General features: G+C 40.3%; 1 long non-coding RNA gene across 1 annotated transcript in view; it reads left to right on the top strand.

The window, feature by feature from the left end:
- LOC117253493 (uncharacterized) overlaps nt 1-21540 on the top strand; it is a 139430-nt gene continuing 117890 nt past the window's right edge. Inside the window, exons 1-2 of the long non-coding RNA XR_004501398.2 lie at nt 1-142; nt 13998-14069. This is a non-coding gene — a long non-coding RNA (uncharacterized LOC117253493). The remainder of the gene's footprint in view (nt 143-13997; nt 14070-21540) is intronic.

A 21540-nucleotide genomic window follows, 5' to 3' on the forward strand; every position in this document is an offset into this window, starting at 1 on the left:
CGTGCTAATTGATTCCAACTTACCCGAGAATATCGCGATAGTTTGTGAGATTTTGTTTCAGGAAGTTATTAGAGAACCGTTTGGAGATGAACCGCGAATGTGTTGAACGTTGATGGAGCTTCAGACTGAATGAAGACAGAAGGTAAAGCCATGTTCCACCCTCCTTTAACAAGTCCTCATGTTGTACAAAGAGGTTCACTGTCCTTGGCTTGTTCACTGTGAGTTATCGAGGCCCATTTCTCCTCACATAGCCGTCTGTTTGGGGTCTGTGGTGTCCAACCTGAGGGGTGAGACCCCCCAACAGGTCTCAGGATAGGTCTGAAGGGTCACAAGCTGATTGGAGATAGGAATAAGAAAAAAACCCAAACAAATTTCCTACTTTGCAAAGTTAATTTCTTGTTTGTTTTTTGTAAAATACTGGACAGGCCTAAACTACTTCCTCAAATGAATCTGAGAAGCTAGAATCCCTCAGTGGCTCCCTGTGGCTTTAATTTTAAAAAAAACCCATGCAAATCATTGTTGTAGGCCTAAACAAATCATGCACCAAATTTAAAAAAATGTTTAAATATTTCATATTTCATCACCAAGCAGACTGGCAGTGGCTAGTCTTAAATGTTCCAAACTAGGGTAGCTATGTTTTTAGCTATGTCAAAAAAGGTAAAAGTCTTGTAAAAGACAAGATGGGAGAATTTAACAGCATGAACACAGCTTAATTTGCTTTCACCACCAACTCTGCAAAGTTAAAGTTCCCAATATTGTTAAGTAACCCACTGCAGAGTGACCACCACATAGTAAAACATAATGGATGCTTTGACCTATTAATAATGTAGATTGGCTAATTTAGATTTAATAGGCTGTGTTACCTTTATTATAAGGTTTAAAGGAGCTATATGTAAGAAATCTAAAGCAAATAGTCGTAAAATCATCCTAATATGTCACAGAGACTAAGGAATAATGTTCATATAACATACTGGTCTCACGGACAACAATAGTACGGCCAGAATATTTGCATTTTAAAAAAATTTTTACGGTCCACAAATCATGTTTATGTTTTGAATTTGTGTTTTGGCCTGTTGCGCCACCCACCGCCGTCTACCAGTCACGCAGTCAGTAGAGTCTCAGCATCAGTTACAGTTACGACTGAGCTACAGCAGCACGGCAAGCAGCATTAGCAGTGTCCCAGTACATAGCATTAGCAGTCTCCTCAGCTGTATCCCGGCAGCAGTGTTAGCAGCAGAGAAGCCGGACTTGGTCGAACGGTCCGCTGGAAAACCGAAAATCAAGGACGCGGCGACGCGGCCCTGCCACGGCAGTAGCCCGTGGGCAAACAAATCAGTCTCCAGCGTGCCGCTGTCCAGCAACCTCGAATCTGTAGGGGAGGGGGGGTGGACACGATTCGCGACAGTATTTTGAATTTGAGTGCAGTAACCGTTTTGGCCACATGCTTACATACAGCGCCTTTAAATATGTTTTGAGGCTCTAGACAAAGTTTTTTATTTCTATTTTTGGTCGAAAAATGGTTTCCCTGATATTAAAGGTTGCTGACCCCTGCATATAAAACTGGCAACAAGAGGTCACTGACACGATGGCTGTTTTCACATTCATTTGCTGAAAGCAGAAAGTTTCTCTGTGCTCACCTTAAAGCAGGGGTGTCCAATCTTTTTGAATGGGCAAAGAATAGATAATGTGAAAATACCTGGGGGCCATCTGCTTCTCGCATCATGTGGGTTACTTAAAAAAATCACATACAAATGAGACGAACTAGGGCTGTCAAGGGATTAAAAAAATCTAATTAATTACATGTTCTGTCAATGGAATTTTGGTAGATGTGTCGAAGTAAAGCTGCTGGATTTTGGATACAGTTGTCACCCCGTCCTCTACCAGCGATAGTGTGCAGTCCAATCAATCCATTTTGCAAGGGACTTAGTCAGTCACAGGTAGACATAATCAGTTTGTGTCTGAGCTCCTGGTCGAGTGTGGCTTTGAGATGCTGGTTGCTAGTGCTAGCATCGGAGGCTGTGCTAGCTCCAACCTCTGGGTTCACTGCTAAATGCTTTGCGTTAAGGTGATATTTCGGGCTTGAAGTACTCCAATGGTACGATGGTGCTCCTATCAACAGTTCCATCTGGTAGGCCCTGATCCAAAAGTGGGTCCCGGGTCTACTCTGAAAGGACTGCAAGTGACTCGTGAACATGTCAAGTTTGTATAAAAGAAAATTTATTCTGAAGTACTGTGAATTTCCGGCATGAAGCTTTTACTTTGACTTGCTGGTCCCTGCTGTAGAGTGAGTGACTAATGGTCAGCGACATGACAGGGACAGGAAACTAACTCAATGACATGGCCAAACGCAAGTACGACGCTGAATATGTTGAACTGTGTTGACCTTTAACAAATGACTTAGGAGAAATCTGGACCCCAGGGCTGGACCAGTTGGGAACCACTGGTCTAAGGGACCAATGGGAACAACAGTTTTTAAAATCGCTCCATTGTTGAGTGTGGCCGCTTCAGACGGCAGCGTTTATTTGAATGGAGACTGGTGGGTTTGTTTGGAGATTTCAGGGTTGTTTCTGGTTAAACAAAGAGGATCTTACTCTTTATCAACAAGGTCTACCTCTGTAGGAGTCCTTTCCATAAGTAGTCAGACACTTAGAATATTAATCTGAGCCTGACAGTGACAAAAACAAGTACTTTTAATGGACATACATCGATGGTATGAACATGCCCCGAGTGGTTACATCGCAGCCTGTGTGGTCTCGCTCAACATTGGACCAATTTAAAAATTGTTGTTCCTGTTAGTCCCCTAGACAACGAAAATATAGGAAAATAGGGTCCAGGTTGAAAAATACCAAAGTTACCTTTTAAATCTCAGTTTAACACCTGGATGTACGAGTATGCATCTGTGACATCACAACTAGTTGAGAAAATCGCTTTCATTGCCCATACATTGAGAGTGGACTATGCAGTGAAGAAGCAGACATCTTGTGTCCAGCAGTGTAATTCTGAAATGAAAAATATTTATATATGCACAGATTCTGTTTTTTTTTTCACTGGGGGCAGACAAAGTGCATGCTTTTAAAAATTGTAAACTAATTAATTGAACTTTTCTTTGGGAACAAAATCAGACACAACTTATTATTTGAAGTATTTTTTACATGTCTCAAAATGTGTCTGCAGAGAATCATTAGCCAGAAATGTTGGGAACCAGTGCTCCAGCCTGTGAGAATGAGCTCTAACACATTAGAGAATAACAAGCACATAATTGTTGATTTTTTGAAATAAGAACGTGAGCTCCTCTAAATTAAGAATTAGTTTTCTTTTCATCCCAATAAAACACTAATGAAGCGCCCTGAACATTCAGAGTTATTTCCTTATTTCCTCATAACCTGTGGACCAGTGTAAAGTCATCTTTACACTTTAAATGCTTGTCTTTTTTTTTTTTTTTGCCCAATTTCCCACTCTGCGAACTGTAACAGTACGTCGTGGCAGCGTCCCCACAGGCCTGAACATTACGTGCTGCTGTGCATCAAATCTCCCCGGCAGCCTCATTATTCCATTCTCCTCCACTATCCAAGGTTGATCTAATCACCCGATCAACAAGCGGGATGTGTGAGAGAACAAATAATGGAGACAAAATGAACAAATGATTAGTATGCTGTGAAAAGTACAATACGTTTCTTATTTAGCATTTAGATAACTATCTATCCTGAGGAGCAAGCTTCAAAGTTGAACTCAGTTTAGGCGAGGGGGATTAATTCTCTCTACTGCATGCTTCATTGAATCTCTCATTACCAAACTTTGTCTGTATTGATGTTAGATTTGATTGAAGATTAGAGCATTTAGCAAATCTTGCTTTTCCGCGTGTATCAGGCTTTTTCAAGCGCGGCACACTGCTCGCTGGTCAATACCCTCACTTTTATCCAGTGTCTGCTTCATTTAAACTTAATCAACTCCATCAATGAACTGGAACAGCGAAACGTCCCCTGGAACAATAGCTTTTGTTGGATAATGCTTTGGTCTTATTCCCAACCGGGTGGCGATAAACCTAAAATTACACTATGATGAACTATTTCAATCAATATGATAATGGAAATTGGCTTTGGTGACTCTTTGCAGGGCTTAAGGAGGCAGGCTAAAGCCTATGTGACATTAATACATCTCCATGCTCTCTCCCTGCTGTTGCAACCCCCTACCTCACTTTATTGTCCCATCTTTTCAGTGACATTGACTACACCATATTGCAAAGCGCCTGGTAGTTTAATGATCTATCTGCACCAGGGAATGCTTGTGCCGAAATGGATGCACAAGCTGACGGTCTCATGCATTGTTTTCCAACTAAATTATAGGCTCTATACTTTGTTTCCTGTAGTGGCTCAGCGGGGTGTAGATCAATCATTGATGGCACTGTTGTAAAACAGCTACAACATGACTTTTGCTGCTCATTTGGACATTTTGTCCTTGTGTGGGATCCAGTGCCTGTTATAGGCTACAGTTCATCATATTTATACTGCTACCAAAAGACCAATTTCACAAGCCATAGCAAGGAAAACGCATGCTCCCCATCTGTTGCATACTAATAAATATGCCACCTTCTGGGACAATCCAGGAGTGATCATGATGATCAACTGCCAAGTGATATGACTTACCATAAACCTGTTTATTTGAAAAGTTTCCCCTCAGCCAATAATTGTCAAATTTATTTCAGCATCTATTATCATTTTCTGAAGTGATTTATAAAACCGGCTGAGTTGTTTTCCTCCACACCTTTCAGAGACATTTCATTATCATTTCTGAAGCCAGAACTGGCACATGGTACGAGATGGATGCCTTTGTGTTGTTTCGCACAGAACTGAGCAGTTATCACTGGAGCTGAAAGTCACAGCTGTCCTTTAGCAGAGAGTCACTGATCAGCTCCAGCACTGATGGAGTCATTGGTTGTGTATTTACAATAACAGGCATCTATTTGTAATTGCATTTAAACCGACAGCGTAGAAAGGGAAGGAATATCCATGATGCATGCAGGTTGGTGAGGGCTTCATGTATTCAGTAAATTTCCATTTCTCAAATAGTGGCCAGGGCCTTTCATCTACCTGAACTGCAGAGAGAACGTGGAAATGTTTTCCTCATAAAAGTTGTTATGGAAAGAATTTTAAAAATACAAACTTACAAAATGGTAGAAAATCCCTTTAAAAACCCCCCTCAAAATAACAAAACAAAACCCGTTAACAAAAAGAAAAAACATGATCTGTTCCTCCAGAGAAAGCCTCCTGTAACAGAGTCTGTCAACGTCAATAAAAACATGTACATATAGAGATGTATTTTACATTTATATCTATTAGGGGTGCACGATAATACCAGCACATCATCGGTATTGGCCGATATTGGCTGCAAAATAAACTATTAGAATCCGCCAACATGATTTTTCTTATTTTGCACCATTAATGAATATTACATACATTGAAAAGTATTGTATTTCATGTCTCCATCTGCTGGTGGGCCGTCACGATAAGAGTATGCATGCATAATAGGATGTTAATCCAACTACAGAAGAGACTTGATGATCACTAAAATTAGGTGGGGGAAAAGGTGGATACATCATATTGGTTATTGGCCACATAAGTTGTTAAACATTGGCATATTGGATGTTGGCAAAACACCCAATATCATGCATCCCTAATATCTATGATTTGGACTCTGGGGCAGGATTGTCCGCACACGGTTCTCAACACGGAGGTGGCTGAGCTGGTAGCTAGCAGCTGACGGTGCTAACTCAATGAACAGCGCTATAAAGGGCAACATTGCTGGCAAAGCTAACAATGTGAATGTGGGGAATAACTGAGTGGTGGGTGCTACACTTCCATGATGAAGTTATCCTGATATCAGCATAACCCTGCCATTGGATGGCCATGCAGCCCGGCATTCTCCCTTCCTTCTGCTATCTGTGGGTCACCTTTTCCAAACCCCTTTTGCCACAGGAAGCAACAACGAAAATCTCTGAGCTAACAACTTACACGCTGAAAACAGCTAGTTTTGCAAAGATTTGGATACTGTAATAAGGCCTGCTTTGTGGTTTCAGTGAATCGTTCCCCAACTATTAAACATCCTGTGAATGCACCTTTGAAAAGCCCAGACTCCTCCTTGCAGGACTCTAATGCCCAATGTTGATCCATTTTATGATATGGCCAGTTGGAGTTAATTTGCCACATCTTTTAACTCTGGCAGCGGCATGCACCGTGTATCTCAAAATAATAAGTTATTATGGTTTGCAATTATTTTGAGACATTAAGTCAAAATTTTAAGAACATTTCTTGATATTTTGAGATACTAAGACATTATTTTGTGATAAGTAAGTCACTGTTTTGAGAAAGTTTCTCATAATTTTAAGATACTGACTCATCATTTTGAGAAGTTATTCTAAAAAAGCTCATTATTTTGAAATACTTAGTCAGTACGTTTACATGACATTAGAGAAAACCGATTTATTGTGTTAGTCTGACTAAATCCAGACTTTTAAAATGCATATTACATGTTCGTCTGACTGAAATCGTACTTGATCAAATTTCTCAAAGTCGGACTAACACACCCAGATAATGTGATTGGGAGTTGAACTCCTCCTGCATGTATACAGTCAATTGGACCCAAACTGGCTGAGGTGCTCTGCACATGCTCCACAGTTTCCATCCCAGGCTTTGACCTGGAAGTAAAATAGCATTAAATGTGTAACAGAAGAAGAAGAAGCTGGTAACAACATGGCAAAATCTATATCCAGAGCTGTGAGTTTTTGGATGAACGAAATGTACAGAGCTGAAAAGCTGTCCACCATGGTACCAGTTTGCCGCTAGCTAACCGTAGCTAACTTGTTTGTCAGTTGTTTGGTCTGTGGTGTAATAGATCAACCAAATAAAAGTACGATTTTGTGAGAGAATTTTGCTTCCGCATCTAAAACCCCACTAACCGGAAGTGACGTAGCGTAAGGGAGTCCGGCCGAGTTCGATTGAGTGTAACATTAATAAACATGGATCCCAGTACTAGTTTTGAGACTAAAGAGGTTGAAAATGTACATTCATATGCATATGATGGCCCACAGGCTTATAATTATGAGCCTGCTAGGCGTCCAAGAGACCAGGAACAGATCAGGGTTCAGAGAAATAACGGCCACAGGAGAGAAATAGAGCTGTGGTGTGAGGAGAACCAGTGGAGAACTGGGCAGGTGTCTTGGTGAGCCACCAGCGTTAGCTAACGACAGCTAACGATGTCTAATGCTGTGTTCACATCACAACATTAAGTTTGCCATCACGTATTAGGTTATAACAAAGCTACCAATAGTTCTGCCAGTATTAGATAACTAATGCTACTTACCCATAACAGAAACTAATGCGCAAATATCAGCTTGTATCAGACGTATCTTGCTATGCGTGTTATAGCCTAACTCGGTGTATGGTGTATTGACGTCCGCAGGGGAGAGAGAGAGAGAGAGATACAAAGATTTCCTGATAATTTTTTGTATGATAGGTGCTTGTGTGGGAACTGCCAGCCCATGTCCTCAGCTGTGGAGAGTATGTGCTGCAGGGAGGTGGATGCCTTCTGGGCTCTGGTGGAGGATCTGACCCCCAGACCAGACATAATATGCCCATCAACCCTCACGCCGCCGCTCCCTTCTCAAACACGGAGTTAGTTTTCGTGCCTGGGTGCGTTTTGTGCAGGTGAAGAGGCGCGATTTCACGGCTTCTCCCTGAGAAGGAGACGCAAGCCTTGGGGGTATGTGCGGGGCTGAGGAAGACCCGAGCCTCGGGGGTATGTGCGAGGGTGAGCGGGCTCCGCCAGGAACATAATCCTCCTGTCCAAAATGAGCACTGCACACGGCCGCGTTTTTGGTCACAGATGAAGCCGTGAAATCGCGCCTCTTCACCTGCACAAAACGCACCCAGGCACGAAAACTAACTCCACTCCTTTTTCTGTCTGGAAAACGGTGGACTCGATGTCCTGACAGACTCGAGTTTGTGCAACCTGCACAAACACAATAATTCGGCATAATCACAAATGGTGAAATGCACTGGTAACAACCGAAAAAATACTAACTCACAAGTTTACTACCGCTCAGACTCACTACCACCTACTACTGCACATTGGACAGAGGCAGGGTCAAGGACGCAGAGTCCCTCTCGTGACGTAGTATCAGGGGATGTTGGAGAAAAAAAAAAAGCGTTTTTAGAAAAGGAGCTAAAAAGATCCACTTTTTCCTCTGAATTTGTGCCCCTATGTCGTGTAAACCATAATAAATTCTGAATTAACTTCTCACATGGTAATTTTCAGACAAGGTTATGTATTAAGGATAGACCGATACATCGGCCGGCCGATATATATATGGGTTCGCGGATTTATTTTTCCCTGGCACTTTTTTTCATTTGAAAGTATGTGGTTAAGTTGAACAAAGCTGTTGAATCCTACTGTGTACAGTAGTTGTTGTTTTATTTATGCTTCAGCTTAAATATTTGTTTATTTTATAAAGACATTACTGGAAGATTTAAGAGCACTGAACTCTTTTTTTTATTTGAATGTATAATAATAATAATAATAATAATATTCTACCTGTTCTACCTCAACTTTCCATCTTGTTTTAGTATTCTTTACTGTTCAATAAATGTTTCTTATTTTAAACTTGAGACCTGTAATATTTGTTATCATTGTGTCATTTTTTTTTATGTAAATTGAGGGAGCAAAAGCAGTATCGGGCCCAAATATCGGCTCAAGAAAATCGGCAGTCCATAATCGGTCATCGGCTAAGGGTGATGGAAAAAAATCGGTATCGGCATCGGCCCTAAAAAATCCATATCAGTCTCTCCCTATTATGTATATATTTTAAAAAACATTTAACCTGCAAGTTGCACTTTAACTGTGCATGTTAACATACTGAGTGACTATTTTGACATATTATTTTGAGAAAGCTTCACGTTATTTTGAGATACTAACTAACTGTTTTGAGATAAGTGAGTCATAATTTTGAGGTTTTTCATTATTTGAGTACAAAGTCACTATTTTGAGAAAGTATTTGAAAAATAATGAGAAACTTTCTCAAAATAATGACTTACTTCCAAAATAATGAGAAACTAAGTCATAATTTTGAGATACGAACTTATTATGTCAAGAAATTACCTCATTATAATGACTCACAGGATTTTTTTTGTCATTAAACTGGCGTGTATGGGCTTCCATATGTTTGACTCTCTGTCCCTCCTTATGATACTAAATGTGAAGCTTTTAACTATTTATCCACAGACTAATTAGAGTTAGTTTTGCTGGAGGACAGTTCGTGACAGAGATGGATACTCCCTGCCTCTCTAACCTCTCGCCTCCTGCAGCAGCCAGTGTCAATTAGCCCGTCCTGCATCTTAACTGACTGAAGCTGCTTCCATGTCACCGTAATCCAGCGAACATGAAACACCAGATGTGTCGTTTGACACTTTTGAATATGTTGTTTGCCTTTGTTTCCATGTTTTACTCCCAGTGCTGGGAATGATTTGAGAGGACAGACATGCACAACAGATACAGCACCTTGAACATCAAAGGCCCGCGCTGCAGTATTAGCTACCATGTGTGTGTGTGTGTCTGTGTTTCTGCTGTAACTCTGCACACGCTCACACACACACACACACACTTGGGTAGCTGCTGTGAGTTTGCGTGCACGTCGGTGTGCCTGCCATAGGAAAGCATCCGAGACAGCCCAGAATATAAAAATTTACAGGCCTTTTTCCTGCTTTGTCTGTCTTCTTTCCCATTCTCTTAGGTGAGCGGGGCCTGAGTGATAGAGCCAGAACCTTTCATCTCACCCAGTGAGTGTAAATAGCTGTCATGTTTGATTGACGGTCTGACGTGCACATGTGATGCCCTGGAAGAGGGGAAGAGATTCAATGAGAACACAGTACATGATGGCTCTCCTGTCTTCAAACCAAAGATGTAATGAATGAGTAATTACACGAAAACCAACAGTGTTCTCCGTCGCCTCCTCGGATCCGATTTCTACGACTTAATGCAGAAAAATTTGCATAAATTCCATAACAGCTTATACTGTACAAGATTAGATCCACATAATTGGCTTTAAATGTTATCATAGTAATACAAATCTTAGCATTTCATACGTACTAAACAGAATAATTTCAAAAACTAGTGCGTTTAACAGAAAATCTTTACTTTTACCATCACCCAATCTCTTCTCAGTTTGGCTCTGCTCAGCTCTTGTTTGCCTGTGCTCCACACGCTCCACAGGCTAACAAAGACATCATGAATCAGGTCTTTTCTTTCTTTAATCACATATGTCTTCTGTATCTGGCCCAACAATGACAAAAACGTTGTTTCGTTCGCATCCTTAATGGTATGTTAGAGTTTGTCTTTTCATGGAAAAGGATAAAATGTTGATGACTCATCCTGCACTCAGAGGCGTACACTAATTTTGCATCCAATTAAACACTTTATCAAATTCTTATGTCCCTCCCCCATGACTGTACATTCTGCTAGTTACCGACCAGCTCACAGAGCTAGCTTGCAGCTACGGATCTTTGCTGGGTTGCTGGTTTTGCTAACTCCCGGGGTTACTGCTTATAACTAGGGGCAGGGGAAAGACCAAAACAAAAAACAAACATGAAACTCTATTAGGAGCTGTGCCTTGTCAAAATAAATCCAAACCTATATGACTGGACCATGTGGGAATTTAATTTGAAAGGACAGACACAGGAAGTGGCCACGCTCAGCACTCAGGAGTCAGGTTAATTTCCAGGGCTGGTACCTGCGGTTATTCCACAGGCTAGTCAATAACATGTCGGGCAGGAAATCCAAAGTACCCAAACCATTGTGTTACCCTGCCCAAAATATACCATTTAATAATTAAATAAATGTCATAAACATGCGGGTGACTAGCCGACTTATGACCCTAAATGACGACTATTCGTCGACTAGGAAAATTCTTAGTCAGAGGCAGCCCTAGGCCATATTGTATCGATACACGGATTGTTCAGCCCTAGTCTCTATATACAGACTCTATATTCAGTGAATGTAGAGTCTGTGGGCAAACCCCGGAGATCTTGTCTCCGGAAGAAGAGTGGAAGAGCCCTGGTTTCCGGTTGTAGGCTGTTTGTAGTCCGCGTGATATTGACCAATCACGTTTGAACCGGCTGCAGTTGTTGCCAGGTTAAACGGTCCATGCGGTGAACTAACGAGGCGGAACATAACATAATTGGTATCACTGCAAACTCTTAATCCATCGCAATGGTTCAGCATATTTACTTATATATAAACTATCTGCTGGAAGTCAGATGCCGAATACAGCCGATAGGTTCCGAGAATGGTTCAGCCCTAATGCTGATTACCAAATGTTTGCATGCCAACATGCTAAGCTAACATGATAAGCATGGTAAACATTACCTGCTACACATGTTAACATTGTCACTTGTAAGAATTGCTGACATTAGCATTTAGCTCAGTACAGTATCATACACATGTATCAGGCATCACAGCGCTACTAGCATGGCTGTAGACTCCATGTGAGTCTTGTTTATACAAAGTCCGCCAGTTTTTGAAGAACAGAAAGTTACTGCACAGCATAACATAGACTTAAGTAAAGTAATCATAGTTAATATTTGATTAGAAGTCCTTTCCTGAAGGCTGCAGTACATACACCAGCAGAGACTTGGTATCTTCACACATGGCAAGCCAAGAAAATTGCCCCCCTTTGGCCCTTTGTTGCCTTGTCTGTGTAGTGAACTTTACTGTCCTGCTGAACTTTACTGTCCTGCTGTGCTAAAATCAGAGGTCCGACTCACCTAATATGGACACGAACTCCTTCAAACACACTTTATAGTCCTTGTTTTGTCCAGCTGGCTTGAGTGTGACACCAACAAAACAACATGCTGCTGTCCAATTTCCTGCTTTATAGACTGCACTCTGTATCTTTTTGATTTTAAAGACTTAATGTATTGTTTTAGTATACATTATGCAATGAGCATTGTGATGGCTGTGTGGCTTGACATATTTCTTTGTTTGGCCTCAGAATGGTAATTCTGATGCATTTTACAATGGGCTTTTGCTTTGATTTAACACACAAAAAAGCACATCGCTCTCATCTGCACTCCAATGGGCTGGAACTGGCGAGAAGGAAACAGTTTAACTAAAGAGAATATATGCATCAAATGAAAAGCAGATGAAAAAATATGCAATTATGTTCCTGATTGGGTTAAGTATTTCTCTGCCAGCACATGCCAGCTACCACTAGAACCTGTCCCAAATGGGCGGCTTCCAGTGCTGGGCAAGGCCCCAGAAAACGTCACATCAGAACGGTGCCATCTCCCGCTACATCTCAGTTTCCTCAGATCCACGGCCAGTCCGTCCCCCTCATTCCCCTCTCCTCTTTGCTACGTTCAGCCCCTCTCTGCGTCCCAGATAATGGAGCTCAGCTTCTGTCTGCCAAAGGGTCTGTGGCTGCCCGGGAGTAATGACCTGAGGGGGTACTTTGTGACAACCAGGGTATAATAATGCCTCCAGCCATGGACAAAGCAGACCCTTGGGGTCAATTTTTAAATACTTTTATGTTTTTCACCAAGGGTAAGAGTCATTTGTTTTTATTGCAGGCCATATACTACATATACACAGCAGAAACAACACATTTATTCCAAACAACAAGGGATACAAAGTGTGGTTAATATTGTTTATTTCAACAAAATGCAGTTAAGTTTTGATAGAGCCACGCCAGTGCTGACCTATCGCTTTTGATGAAACGTGTTCCACTTTTCAACAGAATTTATCCAGCAAATGTCTGTAGGCTGTAGTCCCTCAGATCAAAATAGTGTTATTGAGGCACGCAAGGGAGCGTGGAATCACCTGCGAATGAAAGGCTTCTCCTAATAGGTTAATTGTAACAAAAGCACAGGGGCTTGCCCCATTGAACAGAAGAGGATTGTGGAACACAGGCCTGTGGAAATGATGTCAAGCAATGTGCTGCCTGCTCTCCCCTGCAGGGCCAGAGTTTGTCTGTCAGCAGTTAAATGCTTACCTCCTACCCCTCCCCTAACACTCAACAATCAATTTACCTCCTCGGGGTCTATGAACCCAAAGATTTGACCTTACAGACTCGAGCTTTGTTTCCCCCCTCATCTCTCACACCTCAAAGAGTACTTATTAGAACACAGGCGAAAGGTATTTTAAAGTCGCTTTTTGTACACATAGAGGAGATATGGTCAAATGTTTCTGGGGCCAAAACCAAAATAATTAATTTGCTGAATGAAATCGAAATTTCCACACAGATTGATTGTTAAGAAACAAAACATACACCGACGGAGCTGTTCTAATTTTATTTAAGTGGCTAGTAAAATTCTGATGTAATATGCTGTTTTGTTTCAGTGAATATGAGCAGGTGGTTAAAGGAATATTTTGATACACTGGAACACCGGCCTCCCTGGTGAAAGTCGGTGGTTCCCACCCGCCCTACTCGCACTATAGTCGCCTTAACTTTTATTGTTGTCCTGCAGCATTTCCCCCCGACACTGCTGGGCGTCGTTAAACAATAAAAGCGACTGGCTGCATGTCATGCCGATGTGAAAGGACAGTTTTTTCGTCTGTGTCTAACGTCACTGACCTGGTTTTCCATAACTTCAGACTGGGTTGAACAATTAGTCACTGTCTCTCTCTGCTGTTGTTGGCCGGCTTTTTACTAATGTTAGTCCTGTAACGTTATCCCCACTGCCGCAGTCGCCATCTTCCTCAGCTCAGCCGCCTGTTCTACCAGTAGTGGCTGACCTCATGTGGCGTTTTCCGTGCACTACATCACTTCAATACAGCATCTCTGTATCAGTTCAAAAGAAAAAGGAGAGTCTGTGTCTTTTTGACAGTATTGAAAATCATACTGTCAAGATTTCTAAATACCCTGGGGCACCGTAATACTGTAATACTTCAATAAGTACCAGTAAAAGTAGTGAAAGTATCAAATCACAATATACACACTTTTCTTTTGGCAGGTTGTGCTGGACAGTTGAAACCATTCATGAAAGACATCAGTACTGAGTCCTGCTCCACAGCCTACTAACCAGGTATGTGCACGATAATCATACTGTGATTGGAAAAACAAAGACTGTTTTGTAGGTAATGATCTTGTAATCAGACATGAATGCATCTTCCTGACAAAAAATATATCAAAACAGAAGAGCAGCTTTTAGCACCTGTATATTTTACTGTTGATTTACTTTTATGTTGATGGGTACACAGCCCGGGGATGTCTCTGTGTCAATCAGAGACTTCAAATCCCGAGATTTATTCAGTCCCCCTCCCATTTGTACAGTAACCAATGGTGAGAGTGCACACCCAGCAAGGGTCTAACTAATTGGGCATACTGGGAATAAAAAAAACAGAAAAAGCAGCACCTTTTTCCTCTTATGTGATATTTATTGAAACTGTTGATGGTTCAGCACAAAGCCTTTGTCAGGGTGCGTGAGGAGAGCTTTGTAGTGAAGCCTCACTTGTTTTTAAAGATTATCTTTATGGTGTTTCAGTTTATAGCAAAGAGGAGGACAGGAAATGGCATGAGAGAGGGGGAATGATATGTTACAGGACCACAGTACAGACCAGCGCTCCAAATCACTTCACTTCACATACTAGTCCAAGAAACTGATTTGGGATAAATGTCATTTTTCTATCTTATCAGCTATTGAAGGGATTATCATGACATTTTGTACAGACATTCATGATCCCCAGGGGATACATTTGAAGGATTTTGACGACCTGCTGACTCTTCCTCTAGCACCACCAGCAGGTCAAAGTTTTCAGTTCAGTCTATTAGGTGGATTGCTGTGAAGTTTTGTACAAACAAGGCCAAGGTCCCTGCATGATAACTTTTTATAATCATGTGATTTTTCTGTATGGTTTGTCCAATATTTTGGTTCAAGGCCAAATACTATCAGCTGCACTTTGTGTTTGTGCTGCGTTCCATTTAACTCGAAAGTCGGAGGTTGAAGCTGGGAATGACGTCAATACCAATGCAAACACCGTAGCAACATGTCCACCAATAAAAGTTGGACAGGCCTGTGTATACATCTCTTTAAAGGAGACACAGATAACCCGGAAGTGCTTATAAACAGTATATTATTACAGCTTTTACTGCTGTTGATGCGCAGAGCAGCCATATTGGATTTTGAGGTTGGGGTTGGATGGGTTTCTTCCAATTTCCAAGTCGTAAATTTGACTTCAGGGGGTGTTCCAGTTGAAATTTCTGACTGACCAATAGTGAACATCACACATGCAGCATCAAGCATGTTAGCATTGTGATAATGTTAGCGTGCAGATATTAGCATTTAGCTCAAAGCACTATTGTGCTGAAGTACAGCCTCATAGAGCTGCCAGCATGGCTGTAGACTCTTAAGGGCCATCCACACATTCTAACTAAAGTGGATGGTGGAGTCCACACCTCAGATTTAACAACAGTGTCAGTGCCAAACAATATTGTTAGCCTCACTTTCAGAGGGATTTGATGAATAATAGAAACATTGACAGCCAAGGTGCAAACTTAACTTTTTGTCCACCGGCCAAATGGCTAGTGAATCTTCAGATTTTACCAGACACTCAGTAGATTACCATTATTTTTTGGCTGCTGAGGGAAACAAGTCTTCCAGCCAATTGCCAGCCAGTTGACAGCCAGTGAAAATCCATCTGAATTTATCAGTTGGCGCATGCTTGACGCCACCATTTACAGAATGTTATTGATCATCAGTGTGGATGATCACGTTAATATAGTTATAGTTATCGTTCTTGATGTGGACAGCCCATAAGTCTTGTTCTCTCAGTCAGTTCTATTAGTCATGACTTTGAAAAAGAGGAATTCAAAACGGCGAATGCAGAAAAACCACTGAGAGACTTCAGCTCATTCAAAACTCTGCTGCTCGGTTATTAACCAGAGGCAAGAGGAGAGAGCACATCAGTCTAGTTTTAGCTTCTCTGCACTGGCTTCCTATAACTTTAAGGGTGCTTTCACACCTGCGCTGTTTAGTTCGGTGTGATCAAACTCAAGTTTGTTTGCCCCCTAAGTGCGCTTCTTTTGGTTTGGTTTTCTTTTCAGTGAGAACGTGTTCCGACCTGGATCTGAACCAGCTGCAGTCACATGACACATTGTTTGGGTTAAACATGAGCATGTTACAGTCCTGGAGGATTATTAATGTGCACCTCCTCCTGTACTGCCTTAATATGCACATTCAGCACATCCAATGCATCAAAACATTGTTTTCTAGTTGGAGCCGCGCCTTGTTTTCAAACTGTATGGTTTGACTAAAATGAACAATGACAGCAATATAGTCCACGATGAGCAGCGCTAAAATCAACCCAAGTAGCTGTCCCTCCATTGTGACATTAGAAAGTGTCACATTTATCTTGCAAGTGTACTCTTCTTCAACGTTTTGTTTACTTGATTTTTGGGAATTCTGTCCAATCAAGGGTAGCTTTCTAACGCAAGGTATTTTATCTGGTCCGCATGTAAATGCTGCCGTGAGAACATGAACCAACTCTAGGAAATTATACAACTTTATAACAAAATTAGTCCCTGATTTGGACCAAAGCAAGACAACTCTAGGTCTGAAAGCACCCATAGAATTGATTTTAAGCTCCTCCTCCTTGTATACAAAGCCCTAAATGGGCGAGGGTCAAGCTACCTTGCTAATTCCCTTTTTAGCTATTTGCCTTCAAAAACACTGCGATCAGCTGGTTTATCATGCATTCCCAGCAACAGCCGAAAGAAAGTTGTGAATGCAGCCTTTTTCACTTATGCCCCAAAGCTATGGAACAAAGTACTTATAGATATAAGAGGAGCCAGTTCACTCAAAATGTTTAAAAGAAAGCTAAAAATGTATCTGTTCACTTCAGCCTTTAGCTAGGACTTTCCAAATACAGACCTGAAACTCTCTCTTCTTACACTTCACACTGCTGTAATTCTTTTAAAATGTTGTGTTTTACTTGATCTTATGATGAATTTATAATTTTAAAATGTATGGTTTTGCTTATATGCAATAATGCACATAGCAGCTGTGACATCACATAAAAACAATGGAAAGCAAAGTTTCTTTGCATTGCATCATTATTGAAATGATTTTACTGGTGAGCCAATCAGTATTGAAAAAACTATATGGCCTACATTTTTTTCTCCTGTGCTCCTGTAATTGAGGTGTTGCCATTAGCCTTTGTCTGACTTATAGAGGGATGATAAACGACGACTTTCACTGTACAAGTGGCTGTGTAATAGCACAGGGTTTCAGTCTAAAGCAGAAGCTTTTGACATTGTTCTCTGGCATGTGTGTCGAGGCTCGGCTTGTTTTTTCACCACTGCGTTAACCATTAAGAGAACACCATATAGTTTGTGTTGGTGGAGTTTTCATTTGCTGAGGGGAAGACAGAGTGGTTGAGGATGTATACACGTGGGGGAAGAGCTGCAGTAACAGAACTCAGCTGGAGTAGGTTACTTGAGGGATTGCTTCAGGAGCGGGAACAGAGCCAAAAGAGCGAGGAAACATACTTCACTTTATTGATTTTGTCGATCGTCTTAAATGAGGGGCACTCCAGGCCAAAGGCTCACCTCTGCATTTTCTCTCTGTGTGCCTGTGCTGCTTGGTGGACCACAAGCTGTAGTTACAGGAGCTGGGAGACAGGAATTATGTACAGTATGTGTTTATGTTCATGTGTGGGGAAGGTGTATGTGTGTGTGAGAGCCTGTTTTAGTGAAGTTCTAACTCAAGTTTATGGTTCTGGAAAGTGTTGGATATCAACCTTCAGTGGGCTGTCTGTGAGGTGCACCGCCTCTAGTGTCTGCGGCATAAATAAGCCTATTGTTTGGATCACATGCATCATCTTGAAGTCCAGAAATGAGCTAGTGTGTCCATGAAACGCACCTACACTGCCCCCATCGCGGATCATGACCTTTTGCTTTCCACCAGAGATACACTCTACTATTGTGACTTATTCATCAACTGTGTCTTGGTTATGAATGGCTTCTCAAGGCAAATATTGATTAAGTCAAGTGTAACATCACTTGGCTTAAAGCAAATGTCCATAAGCAATTACGACTCGTAGTCTCATAGTATTTTCCATTTTTGCTTTGGCTGACATACTCATTTGTTTTATATTCCCATATGTCCTGTCAGCTGGGACAGGATTTCTTTTTGTACAGTTAGTGTCGATAGATATTCAATAACCACTACCCTGAAGTTTTTACCTCTGGCCCTAAAGACATGAACACAACACTTGAGTCATTTTATTGTGTTTTGGCTAAACTCCAGACCATGGAAATAATTTTATTTCTTTACTCCAGACCAGACTTTTCAAAATACTTTAGTTGAACAACAAGAACCACTGCATATCTAATTTTAGATTTTAATACCAAAATGCTATATATTGTGATATAGCACATTTCCTTAATATTCAAGAAAAAAAGCAACATAAAATAAGCACATGAGAATGCTTTTGGCCTGTCCAGAGAATGACGGGTAACTGTTTTTAATTATTGTATCTTCACTTGGATGTTTGAGACTAGAAGTGTCTTTGCTCACTTTAAATCTCAGTTACATACTGGACATACCAGCAGGATTCTGTGACGTTACAAAGAGTTTTCAAGTAGTTAATCATGCGCCAATATGCAGCTTACTTACAGAACTGTGAGGTGGAAACTTAACATCTCCAGTCAAATGTACAATATTTGCACATTCATATTTTTGGACATTTCACTGAGGAAGAAGGCGTTTTTAAGAAGGTTTTTGTTCAAAAACAAAAAAACAAAAGGGGATGTTAAATGAAACTTTTTTAAATAAAAAAAAATTAATTAAAAAACAAAACAAAACAAAAAACAAAGGTATTTCTATATGCCTATATGTCACATTAAGACAAAAATCCTTTCACTTCAACACTGCCATAAAAGTAGAGCCTGACCGATACTGATACCGATATTAGGGAGTAAAAAAAAAATTCTGATATTGATATATTGGCTGATAATACACATACAATAAATGTATGTAAAGAAAAACATACAAACATTTTTTTGTAATGAAACACTTGCAATGAAACACTTTTTCAGTCCACTTACATCAGTGGACTGAAAAAAGAAAAAGTTGTCATATGTCGGACAACATATACGCCAGTACCAATATATCTGTGACAAGCCAATATCAGCTGACTGATAAATCAGTTGGGTTCTACATAAATGTCTTGAATAAGTAATTACAGTAGTCCATCAACTGAAAAATCATCAACTATTTGGGTAATTGATGAATTATTTAGGTTGTTGTCTTTAGGCAAATATATTGAACTATGAGTATTTTTAAGTCTCTTCTTTTTTTACATGCTTAGAAAAATGGAATATCCTCAGGTTTTGTTGTTTTGGTTGATCAAAACAAACAATTTTGTAACACTGCATGGCTTTATGATTCATCCTTGACTGGGTAATGTTGTTGATTATGTCAGGCTGTGTAACATATCAGTATTGTATTGATACTGTGATATCGTTAGTGACGTCTTTTTTGAATTTTTGATATTGTAATATTGTTAGTGTCGTTTTTTCCTGGTTTTAAGGGCTGCATGACAGTAAAGCATTTTCTGTACTTACCAGACTGTTCATGCCTTTTCCCACTTAGTCATTATATCGACGTTACTGATGATTTTTTCACCCCAAAATTTCATTGTGTAAATTTTCTGTGAAAGCACCAATAGTACTCTACAATATCGGGATCAAAGTATTTAGTCAATCATATTGTGATGTTTGATTTTTCTCCATATCATCCAGCCACTGGGTATTTCTGCAGGGAATCTTTAAATACAGGACATCTCAATATACTTTATTAATGTAATACATGTATATCATTATATCGGCTAGGGATGACCTGACAGCTTCAAAGCTTATTGTTGCTATGATAATCAATGTCAAAATTAGTATTTGTATGCTCTGTTTTTTTTTTTTTTACTATTAGCCCAAATATCCCATAAATTAAGAAAAGGTGTACTCGAATAAATTATTATGCATCAACAATAATTATTAGTTATTCTCAGACAAGGACATTTAAACTTTGTGATAGGCCTAGTTTTGTGACTCTGACAGTTTGATCACACCTGGCAGGCTTACAGATAGGCTAGCAAGATGTAGAAAAAATCAAGCGTCTGGAATAGTTTCAAAATTGACCTAAAAAAGTCGAGTGTCCAATATGCCAAAGGAAACTGGCCTATGACAAATCTACAGTAAGCTTCACGATTCACCTGAAAACTGTAGCCTAGGTAACAACTAAGCTGACTCGCATAGTATTCTTTTTCTAGCTATTATGGCTGATGTTACTCTGACCTGCATGCTATTGTGATTGTCACGTAATTTTAGGTGCAACAACTGAACCAGCCCCCCACCCACCCCAAACGTTCAATTAAATGTGAATATTTTGTCACAATGCTTCGATGGCCCGTACCTAGTAGTCGGGACAGGTCTAATATCAACCCACCCTACAGCACAGTAAACAATTTCATCATCGACATAAAGTCATCGACTATTTCGGTGAATGATTAATTGTTTAGGTCAATTGTAGTCAAATATTTTCTTTCTTCTTCATGAGGATTTTCTGCTTTGCGTTGCTTTTACTTGACAATGAACTTAATGTCTTTCAGTTTTGGATTAAAACAAGCAATTTGATGACATCAAGTGGCTTTATGATATTGTGATGGGCATTTTCTACTATTCTCTTGAGCCACTGATTAATATAAGGGATGCACAATATTGGATTTTTTTGCCAGTGTCTAATATGCAGATATGTACCAGCTCATTTGGCTGGTAACCGATACCGATCTCGATATATCCACTTTTTTCCCCACCTAATTTTAGTGATCATCAAGTCTCTTCTGTAGTGGGATTAACATCATATTATGCTGCATACTCTTATAGCAATGGCCCATAAGCAGGTGGAGACATGAAATACAATACTTTTCAATGTATGTAATATTCATTCATTGTGTAAAATAAGAAAAAGCATGTTGGTCGACTCTGATAGCTAATTTTAAAGCCGATATTGGCCGATACTGATGAGGTGCCGATATTTTTGTGCTTTCCTAATTAATATTTTTGTTAGAATTAAAGGCAGATTAACAGATAATGAAAATAATCTTGAGCTGAGTTTGTGCAATTAGTTGTATTTTATTATAATGCATTACAGAGCACTCAGTCACTGGAACTCTTACCAGCATTTAACTGTTAAGGTGAGAGATCCCTTTCTCTTATGGGTTACCATCATCTGGTCCTCATGTAGACTTGTGCCCGGGTTTAAATCTGACTGTGTTGTTACACTTTGGTACTGCACAGAGACGCCTCTGCAGTGCTGTTTGCTGCCGTAGTTGTGGATCATGACATATTTTATAGGGTGGATGTTTGGTATTTTGTTCCCAACAGCGGGTTCAACCTGTCAAAAGTCTGTGTCTGATCTGAATGTTGGTTCTGAATCTCCTTGTTATCCTTTATGATCGCCTTTTCTCAGACAATAACAGTTTAGTTGCATTGAGGGAATG

Source organism: Epinephelus lanceolatus, chromosome 6 (assembly GCF_041903045.1).
Source record: "Epinephelus lanceolatus isolate andai-2023 chromosome 6, ASM4190304v1, whole genome shotgun sequence".
NCBI classification, from domain to species: Eukaryota; Metazoa; Chordata; class Actinopteri; order Perciformes; family Serranidae; genus Epinephelus; species Epinephelus lanceolatus.